The sequence below is a fragment of the Chlorocebus sabaeus genome, chromosome 16 (genome assembly GCF_047675955.1).
Source record: "Chlorocebus sabaeus isolate Y175 chromosome 16, mChlSab1.0.hap1, whole genome shotgun sequence".
Classification (NCBI taxonomy): domain Eukaryota; kingdom Metazoa; phylum Chordata; class Mammalia; order Primates; family Cercopithecidae; genus Chlorocebus; species Chlorocebus sabaeus.
The window spans coordinates 46954379-46969544 of NC_132919.1; the positions used below are offsets into that span (position 1 = coordinate 46954379).

General features: G+C 40.7%; 1 pseudogene; it reads left to right on the forward strand.

The window, feature by feature from the left end:
* The first annotated feature begins 3793 nt into the window (after positions 1–3793).
* Positions 3794–4640, forward strand: LOC103242908 (large ribosomal subunit protein uL30 pseudogene; annotated as a pseudogene).
* The last annotated feature ends 10526 nt before the right edge of the window (positions 4641–15166 follow it).

A 15166-nucleotide genomic window follows, 5' to 3' on the forward strand; every position in this document is an offset into this window, starting at 1 on the left:
ACATTTGAGTTTTCTGCCCGGTTTCTAAAAAAAAATTAACTAGTAATATGAATGTCTTCTTTTGATCATTATACTTTCAGATTTGTTTTATTGTTGTTTCTGATTGATTCTTAATGAGCAATAGCATGGAACAACTCTGCTTTTAGTTTTTTCTCTGATAGTATGAAATGATCAATAAACAAACACTTAAAAAATGCAACTGAAAGATCTTTTCTGTGATCCCTGTAATCTTTTGGTAATAGGAAAAATCCTCTGGTAATGTAAACAAGCTCACTCTCTAATAATCAGTTTACTAACACAGGTAATACTACTTAATAATGTAAAAGGCTATGGGGGGGGGAACAAAGGTATATGTACACAGTTTTTTTGCTCTATCAGAGGAATATGTTTGACAAACAATAGGAAGCTCAATTTATAGTAGCTTAATCAACTCAGAAAGTAGGCGGTTGCTGATATTAGTTCAGCAGCTCTGAGTACAATTTTGTCTTCCAGTCACCATTAGACCAAGAGAATTGCATGAACTTTGGCTCAAGCTCAAGCCAAACCCTTGCGATTCTCTTGACCTAATGGTGACTGGAAGATTATTCTGCCTCTAATACGTCATCCAAATTCTAGGCAAAAAGAAGAGGGTTAAAGAGAAGTGGCATATTCGCTGGGTCTTCCCTGCTGTAAGGGAACCTTCTCAGCAATTCCACCCAGTGACGTCACCTACATCTCATTACCCAGAATTGTGTCACATGGTCATCCCATCTGGAAAAAAAAAAACCTGGTAAATATAGTTTCTTAGTGGATGCATCATCATCTTTTAGCTGGAATTTTGCTAATAATAAAGAAAGGAAATAGATATTGGATAAGTGGTTAGTTACCATCTCCCCTCTCTATCCAACTCACCCAGAAGGACTGGCATTTTTCTGGCAGCCATCATGCAGCGTTGAATCTAGGGTTTCAAGAGGTAGGCCATACATGATCTATCATTAAAATGAAGGAGTTCCCATCAAAAGACCTAGGATCAGGTTCTGGCTCTGCCACTAGCTCCGTGACCTTGAACAACTAAGTCATTTACTTTCATTTCTAATCTGTAAAATGAGAGAACTTAAAGCAGTCATTGTAAAAATCCTGAAATCCTATGCTTCGATTGTAGAGACTTACCTGGTAGATATCAAAGTTTTCTTATGCTCCTCTCCTGGACCCTGTGCCCTACCTTTTGTTCCTGGTAGACAAGGAAACATTGCTATAGCAGTCTATCCAGAACCTAAGAGCAGTATCGCTTCAGGAACCATGTTGCCTTGAATAAATAAAAATAGTTTCTTCTATCCCCTATAAAGAGAATGTTGAAGGGCAATGGTGGTTCTAAGGTAATGCACATGATCCACTTCAGCAAGACTCCTGGGCTGTGTGTGACTGGCACACCTGTGTCCAAGACAAGAGGTCATCTGTGGAAGTTAAAGATAAGAAATCCATCATCTTATGGATCTTCCAGCAGACGTCTCCAGAAAGTAGCAACACTGGCCACCACCATTGCACACAGACTGCCAGGAAAACAGCTGGAAGTGGGAGGGGAAAAGGGGAGGAAGTAGGGAGGACACGGAAGCAAGAAAAGCTTAGGGTAACACAGGTAACCTTGCTCAGATCTACAACACTGTGAGGTCTATAGTGTTTTCTTTGGCAAATTTACACCACACCACCAAAAAGGAGAGATTCACTTTCTTCCTACTCCCTCCATCCAGGAAACCTCATCCTTTCTTAGCTAAACCCACTTTCCCAGCTAGAAAAGGAGGGCTGCTCTATTGGTTACATGTAAGAGGTACCAATTATGCTTTGCATCAGGGAACCTGTCTTACTAGTTACACCACTGTAGGTGAGCCCTGTTCAAGCCAAAGAAATTTTACAGTCTTCCTCTCTCTTTCAGCTCCACCTACCACCATCTCACTGCATCAAACTTACTGGTGGATGGAGACTTCCATTAGCTGCCTCTGGTTAGCTGATAAATTGGGCTTTGGAATGCTTCTATGACTTTATATCACCCATTAAGCTCTTTCGATATTTAATAATAGAAAACCCTGACCTCTGTTGGAAATAATCCACAAAGGAGTACAGCAAATAGAAGAATAGAAAGTGCCTCTTTCCCATGTAAATTGCACAGGCTAGAACAAGATTACCGAAGAGTCTGAGGGACCTTCGACGGGTAGATAGTGCAGTAAACCACCATGGCACATATATACTTACGTAACAAACCTGCAACTTCTGCACACATATCCTGGAACTTAGCGTAAAATTTAAAAAAAGAAAGAAATGAGCTATCAAGCTATGGCAGACATGGAGGAAGCTTAAATATTCTAAGTGAAAGAAGCTAATCAGAAAATTTGTGACTCCAAAAATATGACATTTGAAAATGGCAAACTATGAAGACAATAAAAAGATCAATGGTTGCCAAGAGTTAAGGGAGGAGAAGGATGAATAAACAGAACCCAGAAGATTTTTAGGGCAATAAGACTATTCTGTAGGATACCCTAATGGATACACGTCATTATGTATTTGTCAAAACCCACAAAATGTACAACATCAAGAGTGAATCCTAATGTCAACTGTAGATTTTAAGTGATAATGATGTGTCAGTGTAGGTTCATCAATTGTAACAAATGTACCAATCTAGGGCCACAAATCCATAGTGGCAGAGGTTGTGCATGTGTAGGGATGGAGGTATATGGCAACTCTCTGTATATTTCCCTCAATTTTCCTGTGAACTTAAAACTGCTCTAAAAAATAAAGTCTATTAATTTTTCAAAAATTTATTTGCTGACCTAAAAATGAACATAGATGGTTCTAAACCCTCTTCACCTCCCAAGAAACTAACACCTCAATGCTTCCCAAAGAGAGATTGGTAGAAATTTAGGAGCATCTACTGATTGCAAGCATTTCTGTTCAGTCCTGTTCTCACCACTGTGGCCAATTGACTCTTTACTCTGCCCACTGAGCTTTAATTTCAATGACCGCATTTTTCATTTCAAGGTCCCTTTGGTTCTCCTGCTTCATTTTTCCTGATATTCTCACTTTCTTCTATTATAACCTTGATGATTTTCTTGGTATACTCATTTCATGGTCTCCACTAATAGCTCTGTTACTGGAAGCTCTTGGGGTTCCAATCCTGCTGTCTCTTTTGCCTAGTGGCTCTTAGATATGGCAGATGGTTTCCTTGTGCATTTTGTAACTTTGGTTTTTGAGTTCAATTCTAGTAGAGTTCTATCTGTGCAAATACCAAGCAGCCTGAGTTAAGGGTCCATTCAGCTCTCCAGGGTAGTTTTGTATTTGCTTCTGTGGTCATTCCAAGGATATTACTTGCCTAGAACCAGTGCCATGTTCATTTTTCAGTTTAATGGCTCCCAAGATCATGCAAGTAGAATACATTAGAATCTCAAACGTGTGCAAAAAAGTGTGTTGTCAATGAATATTGTTATGCATTCTCAAGGGGAAATTTATCCCCCACTCGGAACTCAAGAGAAGACAAATAAATCTCACTATAGTATATCTGCCAGTGAGTGAGCTTTTTTCTATCTATCAATTTCTCCAAAGGTGTAGCTTTTCAATGCCCCAGATTTTTTCCGTGATCTCCGTTCCAATTTCCTGCCACACAAGGGCTCAAGATCTCATCTCCCATATCCATTTGAGCTTTAAAATCCAGAAGCCTTATACATTGTCGGTGGGAAAGTAAATTAGTACAACCTCTATGAAAAACTGTATGGAGATTTCTTGAAGAACTGAAAGTAAAATTACCATTTGACCCAGCAATCTCAATACTGGGCATCTACCCAAAGGAAAAGAAATTGTTATATTAAAAAGATACCGCTCTTTTTCAGGCTAGAACCATGGAGGGCGTAGAAGAGAAGAAGAAGAACGTTCCTGCTGTGCCAGAAGCCCTTAAGAAAAAGAGAAGGAATTTCACAGAGCTGAAGATCAAGCACCTGAGAAAGAAGTTTGCCCAAAAGATGCTTCGAAAGGCAAGGAGCAAGCTTATCTATAAAAAAGCAAAGCACTATCACAAGGAATATAGGCAGTTGCGCAGAACCGAAATTCAAATGGCAAGGATGGCAAGAAAAGCTGGCAACTTCTGTGTACCTGCAGAACCCAAGTTGACATTTGTCATCAGGATCAGAGGTACCAATGGTGTGAGCCCAAAGGTCCGAAAGCTGTTACAGCTTCTTCGCCTTAATCAAATCTTCAATGGAACCTTTGTGAAGCTCAACAAGGCTTCAGTTAACATGCTGAGGATTGTAGAGCCACATATTGCATGGGCGTACCCAAATCTGAAGTAGGTAAATGAACTAATTTACAAGCGTAGTTATGGCAAAATCAATAAGAAGTGAGTTGCTTTGACAGATAACACTTTGATTGCTCGATCTCTTGGTAAATATAGCATCATCTGCATAGAGGAGCTGATTCATGAGATCTATACTGTTGGAAAACGCTTCAAAGAAGCCAATAACTTCCTGTGGCCCTTCAAATTATCTTGTCCATGAGGGGAATGAAGAAAAAGACCATTTTGTAGAAGTGGAGATGCCGGCAACAGGGAGGACCAGATCAACAGTCTTACTAGAAGACTGAACTAAGGTGTCTACCATGATTATTTTTCTAAGCTTGTTGGTTAATAAACAGTACCTGCTCCCAAATTGAAAAAAAAAAAAAAAGATAACTGCACTCGTGTTTGTCACAGCACTGTTCACAATAGCAATGTCATGGAATCAACCTAAGTGTCCATCAGCAGATGATCAGATAAAGAAAATATGGGATATATACACCATAAAATACTATGCAGTCATAAAAAAATTGAAATCATGTTCTTTGCAGCATTATAGATAGAGTTAGAGGCCATTATCCTAAATGAAATAACTCAGAAACAGAAAATCAAATACTACATGTTTTGACTTAAAAGTAACAGCTAAACTCACAGACATAAAAATGGAAATAATAGACACTGAGGACTCCAAAAGGAGGAGGGATGGGAGGAGGGTAAGGATTTTAAAAATTACCTGTTGGGCTGGGTGCAGAGGCTCACATCTATAATCCTAGCACTTTGGGAGGCCAAGGCAGGAAGATTGAGCCTTCTTGAGCTCAACTCCTGCTTGAGCCCAAGAGTTTGAGACCAGCCTGGGAAACATGGTGAAACCACAACTCTATAAAAAAAAAAAAAAAAAAAAAAAAAAAAAATACAAAAATTAGCTGGGAATGGTGGCGCATGCCTGTAATCCCAGCTACACAGGAGGCTGAGGTAGGAGGATCACTTGAGCCCAGGAGGTCAAGGTTGCAGTGAGCCATGATCACACCACTGCACTCCAGCCTGGGCAACAGAGTGAGACCCTGTCTCAAAATAATACAGACAAAACTTTTAAAATGGCCTATTGGGTACAATGTTTACTATTTGGGTAATGTTACACCACAGCCCAAACCTCACAATTATGCAAAATATCCATGTAACAAACATGCACATATACCCCTTGAATCTAAAATTATTTTTAAAATAAATAAACAATGGCCTAGCAAAAAAAAAAAAAAATCCAAGCCCATTATTTACTAGCAACAATAAACTCTGGATCCTCTGAGACTGCATGACTATCGGCCCTAGTTTTCAGCTCCCTCTGGTTCTAGGCATTTGAAAAGATGTTTGTTCAGGTTAAATTTTGTTATCACTTATGACAATTTCTAATGTTTATGAATGAACACTGGGAAACTAATCCTTTCTGAAAACTACTAGTAAGCCTACATTGGTATAAAACAACTAAATATCTTACGTCATAGTTGCTCAATGTGTTATAATGTGCATTTGAATTTACGTATAATGTGTGACTATCGAACAGTCTTTTTTCCATATCAATATGAATGAGAATAGATGTAAAAATCAAGAATAAAATCTAATGGTGAAAAAATAAAAGGATGTCCATTACATTCTATTGAACATTTCTAGGTATTTTCTAGTAGGAAGGTTTTCAGACTACTTAGACTCCTATCTTACTGGAAATGGAACCAGCAGTTACATTAGATGCATTACTCCATTTAATCCTCATCCCAACCCTGCAAGATAGATAATCATACTCCCATTTCACAAATGAGGAAATTGAGACTCAAAGAAGTTACCTAATTTTATCAAGGTCACACAACTAATGCTGTATGATCTCAAAGACCACATAATTCTCCTTATCTCATATTACTTCTTTGGAGAGCCAGCCTATTTCCTCTACTGTGCCTGAAAGAAGGGAGTCCAGAGTTTGTGAACAGTTTAAGCCAAAGAGTCCTTTGAATGTTCTCCTTGAAAAACGGTCTTGAGGAAAAAAGTTTCTGGCAAGGTTCCATGATTAATTATAAGGGTGAGTGGTAAGCCAAAGAATTATGAAGCCTGGATGTGACTTGACATCACCTTTGGGGAAACCATCAAGAATCCCTGAATAGGCTTGTGTCTGAGCACACAGAGAGAGAGAGGCAGACCTTCCCTCCCCAGGGTAGCCAGCCCCATTTTATTCAAGGGTGGGTCAGCAGAAGGTTTGGAGGATTGGCTCTGCCTGAAATCTGTAGGAGAAAGTGAATACAGGAGAGGTTAATGTCCATGCTGAGGAATCATGAAGCCGATAAAAATCTGGATCATTGGGTTAGAAGCTGGCCCAAGGCCAGACACAAAATAGAGCCATAATGGGAGCCTTCCCAAGTAGAAAAAGGTTATTAGTGGAATCACATTAATCACAATGATTAATGCTGAAACTCTAGCCTTTTATTATGTAAAAGGCTCAAAAGAGTATATTGGCAGAGAGGGAAAGGGTTCCAATTTTGCAGAAAATAGTGAACCAAAGAGGTACAGTAAATATTCAGGATGTGATTTGAAAATCAGAAACCTGGATGGGTCACACAAATCACGCTTAAAAGCTGCTTATGCAAAGAAATTTGCCAGAAAGCAAATATGCCTACAGATGGCCCATCAGGAGGCAGTTGGATACTCCCAGCTTGCTGCAAGGGCAGCCAGGCCAAGGGAGAGGACAAGGCCAGGAGGGGCCCAGGGTGTGGGGTGGAATGAGAACACAAGCCAAGAACAAAGATCTCACTGTCCACAATCCTCCCAGAGTCCTCAACCTGCCAAGGGCAATGCCCAGGAGAGGTCATCTTGGAGCTCCAGGGCCTTCAAAATCTCCTACCCTGGACCATTTGGGGCAGAGGAACAGTGCTAACCAGGTATGACTTGTGAGTCGAAAGAGAAATTACAAAAAGAAAAAATCCCAAAATTTAAAACCAGTGCTGAATCAAAATAAAAGTACACAAACCAAAGCCTCACCCATGAATCCAAACCAAGCTAGATGAAAGGTTGGTCAGTGATAAGGGAGACTCAGAAGAATGAGGCCATTTACAAATGAAGAAGAACGTTTACACTGGAGAAAGTCTCTAAACCGGAATTAGGTACTCAGGAGGCTTCTGTGGTCTGACCATTACCAATGGCAGGGACCCAGCTCACAGGCAGGAAAGGACCACAAGTGTCCTTCCATATTCCTGGGCTTCTCAAACTGAGAGCAGACCATTAAATAATTATTCTCTGCCTTACATCTTATAGAAAAAAAAAATCTGGAAGAAGAGAGGCAAAGTATGTGTCTTTCAAAATTAATTTTTAACATGCTTGTTTCCAAAAGGATCTAGGGTATGTCCCACTATTAAAGCATATGCACATGGCAGTTAAATAAGGATGCTTGGCAAAGACTGGCTCACTCTTCACCAAACCCATTTTCTCTTCCAGCCAATAACATACGAACAGAAATATTAGTGCCACGTTCAGGGCTGGCCCATAGACACCTACTAGGCATGACCACCCATAGTCTTTCTTCATTTCCTGGCTAAATGCAGGAGACTCTGAGTGGAACGACTCTCTGGGTCCCTGAATCTTTGCCTGTGGGACAACTGCCTGATGATCAGGAAAACACATTTGCACTTCACATGGGAAAACAGTTCCAACTGTGAGAAGCCACTATGACTTGGAGGATTATTGTTACAACAGCTGACATTCTATTTAATACAGAAGTTGGTAACTTGAACAGGAATACTGACATGATAAAAACTAAACACAGTATTGGCTTAGCACTCAGGTGGCAGGCAGAGAGGAAACTATTCTCAGAGTGGAAAGATGGAGACCTACAATATTCCATGGCAAAACATTACACTTGTCACCTGGCATAACTTGGAAGCCAGAGCATGTGCCAACTGAGCCTATAGCTCTGGAAAAGAAGTCGAAGAAAAGCTCAAATTTTTTTTCTGCTTTTAATAAGAAGGAAGAGGGAGGGAGAGAGAGAAACAGAGATTGAGTCAGGGGCCTCTAAGGATTGTAAAATCCTACGATTTTAAGGCTGCAAACAGTAATAGATTAGACTGAAGGAAGCATTAAAGAAAAAGGACTCCCAGAGAAGAATGTATTCCCAGCCAAAGCCTCTCATTACGATGCCCTACCCTCTATGGTCTTTCTGTTCTAACATGAGGCTCCCTCAGCTCCTTGCCTCTCTAGCAAGTGCACAGCCCTCACTGAGGCTCTAGGGAGCCTCTCATTCCCTGGACATTGTCCATGGACCCTGAGGAACTGGAGAACTCTCTCGGGCCCAGCTACATGGAAACTTCCCTCAGCCATGTCTAATCTACATCCGGCCTCAACCACTGTGATAACAGACACCATAGTGCAACTGGAGCATCTCCAAAGGCCTTGCAATTTTCTTAGTCTATGGCTTAAGAAATGTGACGTTCTCTGCCACTGGATGTTCCCCTACCAACCTCTCTGGGTGCTTCCACCATCCCTTGATTCTCCTCTCTACTCCCAGTTCTTTCTCCCCATACCAGAAGGGATTCCTGCCTCCTATTCCTATATGAAAGAAAATCACCTCTAAGGAAGATCTTTCAAAAATATTGACCCTCTTATGCCTAGGCACATCTAGGCTATAAGATCCTTAATAGCAAGGATGCCTTGCCTTCAGAACTCATCCAGTGTCTAACATGCAGTAGGCACCAATGTATTTTTGGTGAAATAAACTGAACTGTAGTAAATTAAGGGACAGAGGAAAAGGGCTTGCAAGCAAAAAGTGGAAGAGAAGCTCCAAGGTCTCAAGATAAAGACCTGGGGAAGCAGGGAGCAGCGGGAAGGGTGGTGGAGTTGCAGCGTGTATCTCTTGCCTGTGATAAACTTCCCAAGAGGACTTCTGAATTCAACTTGTTGCAATCCCTGTTTTCCTGCAAACCCCAAGAAAGGAGTACAGGCATGACTGCATTCACTCACAGAGGTCCAGACTTAAAGCCTAAGCTGTATTCATTATAATTCAAACACATCTGGGCTGGTGGGGCAGGTCTTCCAAGGATCAGTTTGCATGAGGCACTAAGGAGTCCCCTGGGAAATAATCCATCCCAGGGGAAGAAAGAGTTGAAGGGGAAAGTTTGAACCAAACAGAATAGAGGGTCAGGAAGGGAGGGGCAACTTTGAGTACAGCATAATGTCTATCTTTCAGCTCATTGTCTGGTCTAGTCCCTGTGGATCTGTGCCAGAATCCAAGATAAAGGACACTGCATTAAAAATAATTTTTTAAAAAGAGAGTTTTATCTTTTTTGAAAAAAAATTATATATTATTCAGTTGGTACTACAGAAATTGAAAGAAAGTTTGAGATCTATGCAGAGCGATCATATGTCCCAGTTCTCCCAAGACAGTCCCAGTTTGCACCTGTTGTCTCAGCAGGTAACCCTGTTCCCTGTTCCAGCTTACTTCTGAAGTGTCCTAGAAGTTGTATGGTCACCCTGGTTCTGAGGGACATTTTGGGGATAAATATAGGTAAGTCACACACTCTTTTTCTAACATATAATGTTCTTGTGTTCATAAAAGGACCCTCCTACTACAAAACAAAGAGAACAGGAAAAAGGAACACAAATTCCATTTTCATATGAGACTAGGTGACATCTGTAACCCAGAAGCACATGAGAAAAATCAAGAAAGCAAATAGAAGAATAGTAAATGGCTCAGCAGGGCAGACTGAACTAACACAGAAGTGTCTTTAGAGGGACTTAACAGTGAGAAGAGGGCTAACATACCCTGAAGAATCCAAGAAAAACTAAGGAACTGGAGACACCAGGTACCTAGAAGGCAAGAGTAGAACCATCACTGTGTGCTATAAAGAAATTATCCCCTCGGAAACATCCCATCAGGAGATGGGATATAGATTCTCTACATGAGTTGAACCAGACTTGCCTCATCTCAGGGACACCAGGCCCAGAGGAGGGCATGCAAATCAAACTCAAACCAGGGAAAATGAACTGAATACTGTATCCTGAATCTGAGACTCCAATTATTTTCCCAGCTCCAGCTTCAGAACATTAACATTTAGCCTTCCATTCTCCAAGAAGATTTTAAAAACTAAAACACCCTGGGGGTGGAGGATTGAAGGGAAAACCTATAAATAATGACATTTGGGGCAATCTGGCTGGCCAACAAATTTTCCTACTTGAAACTCTATAAGTCAACAAGACTAGCCCAAGTCTAATCAGGTTTTTAGTGCCTCATTCTTAAATATGAATGGGCACCAGGCTTTGGGGCAGCTGTCAACGTGAAAGACAGAGGCCAAAACAAACAGGATGAAAAGAACAGTGGGGATAAACAGAGACAAGATAAGAAGCAAGAGAAAATGTTAAGAAAATTATAATTAACGATAACCAATGACTTTAGAGGGTGAAGAAAGATAGGCTACTATCTTCCTAAAGAAAACAGTCAGAGAATATGAGTAAGCTCTTAGAAATTTAAATATTATCTCCAGACTTTTTAAATTATTGAACAAAAAGATAGAAGTGGACATTAGGAGAGGAAAACTGAGGAAAACGGAGGATCAATCCAAGTGGACAATACCTGCCTCATAGGAATTCCAAAAACAGAGAAAAAAATGGGGCTCAACAGAGTGGGTGGCACATGGCTGCAATCCTAGCACTTTGGGAGTGTCATGTGGGAGGACAGCATGAGCCCAGAAGTTTAAGACCAGCTTGGGCAACACAGTAAATCCCATTCTACAATCAATCAATCAATCAATCAATAAAAATTTAAATTAGCTGGGTGTGGTGGCATATCCCTGTAGTCCTAGCTATTCAGGAAGCTGAGGCAGGAGGCTTATTTGAGCCCAAAAGTGCAAAGTTACAGTGAGCTATAATTGTGCCACCACACTCCAGCCTGGGCAATGGAGTGAGATCCTGTCTCTTAAAAGAAGAAAAAAAAAGAAAATTATCAAAGAAATACTACAAGAAATTTTTCCATTTGAACAATCATTCAAATTGAAAGAACACAACAAGAATGTAACATACTGAATGAATAAAAGCACATCATTTGTGAAATTTCAGAACATTATGGATAAAAAGATTTCAAAAGATCTTAAAAGTTTCCAGAAAAAAAACAAATCACGAAAAAAATGAAGAAAGAGAATAGTATCAGATTTTTAAAAAGCAATATTGGAAGCTAGAAGAAGGCAGAATAACACATTGCACATTCTGAGAAAAAGTTTCCAACATAAAATTCTATACCCATTTAAACTATCAATCAATTTTTAAAGTAGAACAAAAAGGACAGAATCTTATAAAATATATCTGCCATACTTCCCTTTCTCAGAAAACTACAGGAAATTGGCTCCACAAAAATGATGGAGTTAAAAAAAAAAAAAAAAAAAGAATACATCGCATCCAGGAAATAGGAGATTCAAGATAGGAGAAAGGCAGAAGGAACAGCCAGGATGACATTCAGGGAACAACTCTTTATGACTAAAGCAAGGGAAGAAAGGATCTAGGAGAAGTTAGCCACTTAAGATATTCTTTCATGTCCTGTGTACCAGTGGAATTACTGACATCAGCTGGTCTGAAGGACCCCATGAGAAGCTGACTCACCCAAAAAAAGTGTAGTTTCCTCATCCTGATAATTTAATTCCCTTTACCTCAACCAATCAGCGACACTGATTTTCCAACCCCTCACCTTCCATAATCCCCTTAAAAACCCCAGCCCAGAACTCCTTGGACAAATGGATTTGAGGGTCTCCTCCCATCTCCTCACTTGACACCCTGAAATCACTAAACTCTTTCTCTGCTTCAAACCCTGCTGTCTCAGCATATTGGTCTGCTACTGCATAGCACGCATATAAAGGTGTTGGTCCTGTAACACATGTAGAAAAATTGAATTGAGTGGAATTTTATAGAACTATGGCAAGATGTGGAAAGATTTAGCCCAAGATTCCTGAAAATAAAATAAGTAAAAATAAATGAGATACTTACCAATTTTTGGAAAAATAAGTTGTTCAAGAAGGAAGTAAAATAATATCCTCTTAACTCATCCAGAATGAGTAAGATCAAACAATATGCTAAGAACAGTAAATATGGACTTTACTATGGCAATGTAGTCTTATAATTATATTGGGAGGGTAGGAGATAGCAGGTGGTAATAGAGATTTAAAAGTCTCATCTCCCATAATAAACACTGTCTAGAAGTGATTAATCAAGAGAGAGCAGTATGTCTATATTATTTAGAAATATCAAGGTAAATATCAGAAGAAAAAAGATTAAAAGCTAAAAGTGACTACTTCTGGAAAGATGGAGGAAGGCTATTAAGAGGGGAAAACTGGGTATTTTTTAAATAAGTATTTTAGCATTACTTGACTTTTTAAAATTACGGGCATGTACTTCTTCAACAAAAATAAAAATACTCTTCTAAAGAGTAGGACTTCTTTGTAGGCTCTTTTTCCTCCATCTAGTAATTTTTTAAATTACAATAATAAATCTATGTAAGAAGATGGGAGCCTAAGGCTTTAATGAGGGGTGAAGAGCATTATCTCCATTTCAAAACCATTGCTGAAGCACAGAACAGACCCAATAGCCTGAACAGTGAGTATCAAGGAGATTTTTCATAATTTCTGGTATCCAGAATTGTGTGAATTGCCTCCCTGAGTTTAGGAAAGTTTCCACTACAGTACTACTGCATCCCCAAGTCAGATTCCTGTTTCCCCAGTCTTCTTTGCAGCCAGGGCATGGAGCACAGGCTTCAGTGTAAAGAAAAGTGACATGAAGAAGGAGGCACGATATGGGAGCCCTTCTGGCAGAATGGGAAAGCATGGCAGGGTTACAGCTGGCCCTCAAAGGCAGCAATGGCAAAGGTCTTAGCAGTCAGCATGCCAGGCCCAGCATTGGCACCATGAGCCACACTGCCCCTACACAGCAGGAAAAGTGAGCAGTCAGCCCACGTAGTTGGGCTTTGTTTCTAGCTGTGTTGCTCAAAGCCTGATTCTCTGATCTCTTCTATGATTCTTTAAACAACCTGGAATCATTTAACAAATTCGTTTTCTGCTTAAATTAATTAGGGTAGGTTTCATTACTTTCAACTACGAACCATAACTGGTACAGTGAGCCAGACCAGCATAACCTGTAATGGAGATTTATGAGAGGACAAGAGAACACTGAAATGTCAAGATCCAGAGGAAACTCCCTTGTAGCAACCAGAGCAGGAGGAAAGGAAAATAGCAGCAGAACACAGTAGCTCGGAGGGCTGGGTTAGTAGACACTTGAAGATGTCATAGTTACCCTGAACTCATTGCAATAAATTTTAGGATGGGCTGGAATTCTGACAAAGCACATCAGGACAGAACCAGAGAAGTATAGTTTCATTATTGTTAAATGATGAGCTTAGTTCTATCCCTCCAACTGATATGTCTAGGAAGCAAAGTCCGGAGTAGTCAAAGACTTGAACAGAAACCTATGTGTCACATTGAGCTTCTCATGGGTATTACAGTCCTCTGCTCAAACCCTCCAGTGGCTTCCCCATCTTATTCAATGAGTCCCTCCCCAACATTAAGTTTCTGACCTTACTTCCTACCCCCTCCACTCCTTATGCCCCAGCCACTGTTTTTGCTATTCCCCAAATCCAGACATGCTCCAACCTCAGGGCCTTTGCAGTGGCAGGGCCCTCTCTCCAGAACACCTTTCCCCAGATTAAGCCATATGGCCCACCATTCCCTTTTTTCGAAGACTCAAATGTGGCCTGCTCTGACCACCCTAATTTATATCTCACCCTTCCCAAGCACTCCCCAAACCTCTACTTATTTTTTGTCGTAACACTCAGTGCCATCTAGCTCACTATACAATTTACTCAGTTATTCCGTTATTAACTGTCTCCCTTGACTAGATTGAGGGTGTTGGATCTCAAGTGAAGCTACAGAAGCTATTTGTTCATTTTTAGTTTCTGTCTCAACTGATCTTCAAAGGAAGCAAAGTACTTTTAGCAGCTCCATGTTTCCAAACATGGCTGAATTAAAAGCAGTGGAATTCTACTGGCCTGAGGATGGCATGGCTTGCCTTTCACCTGAAATGAAGTCTAAAGGGTAATCAGCATGGCGGGCTGACTCAGTCTCTAATTGACGATATTCCACAGCCCGTTAGCAAACAACTCAGAAAACACCAATCTCTGCTCTCAGGAGCCTTCCAAAGCTGCCTAACAGCCAAGAAGATCAGATTCCATTATTGTCTTCAAATCTGAAATCACTGATGTGAAAATGAAAACTCCAGAATACATACACGGGCAGGCACATACACATACACACGCACACACACACACACAAACATACACACACTCTATACAATAGGTAGTACATTCTCTTACTCCCAATTTGAGGAGCTGACATTGTACCAAGACTTACTACTAATATCAAGTATGTGAATGAAATGACAATGGTTGCCCCTCCCTGGTGCAGAATTCCACTCATGCTAGTGTCTCCAGCAGTGTCCACATTTGGAAATAAGAGTGAGGTGTGTGCTGCCAGGGGTCTGGCCAGCACTCCTGAGAATTCAGGCGAGCAGCCGCTGCATTGCCTCCGTCAACCACGTGCTCCTGCATGGTCCTGGCCCCACCCAAGGGAGTGTCAATGTAACTGAAAACCACAAGCATCTGGAGGGCCACTTAGGGTCTCTAAACTCCCTCCCAGATGAGTAGGGGCTCCACCCAGGCTGGATTTCAGGAGCATGCCAAGTGGGCGTGATGGTAAGGCAGATCCGCAGAGTGAAATGGAGAGCAAAAGGAAATGGAAAACTGTGCCATCTTAGTCCATTCGGGCGGCTGTAACAAAATACCACAGACCATGTGACTCATAAACAACAGAAATGTAT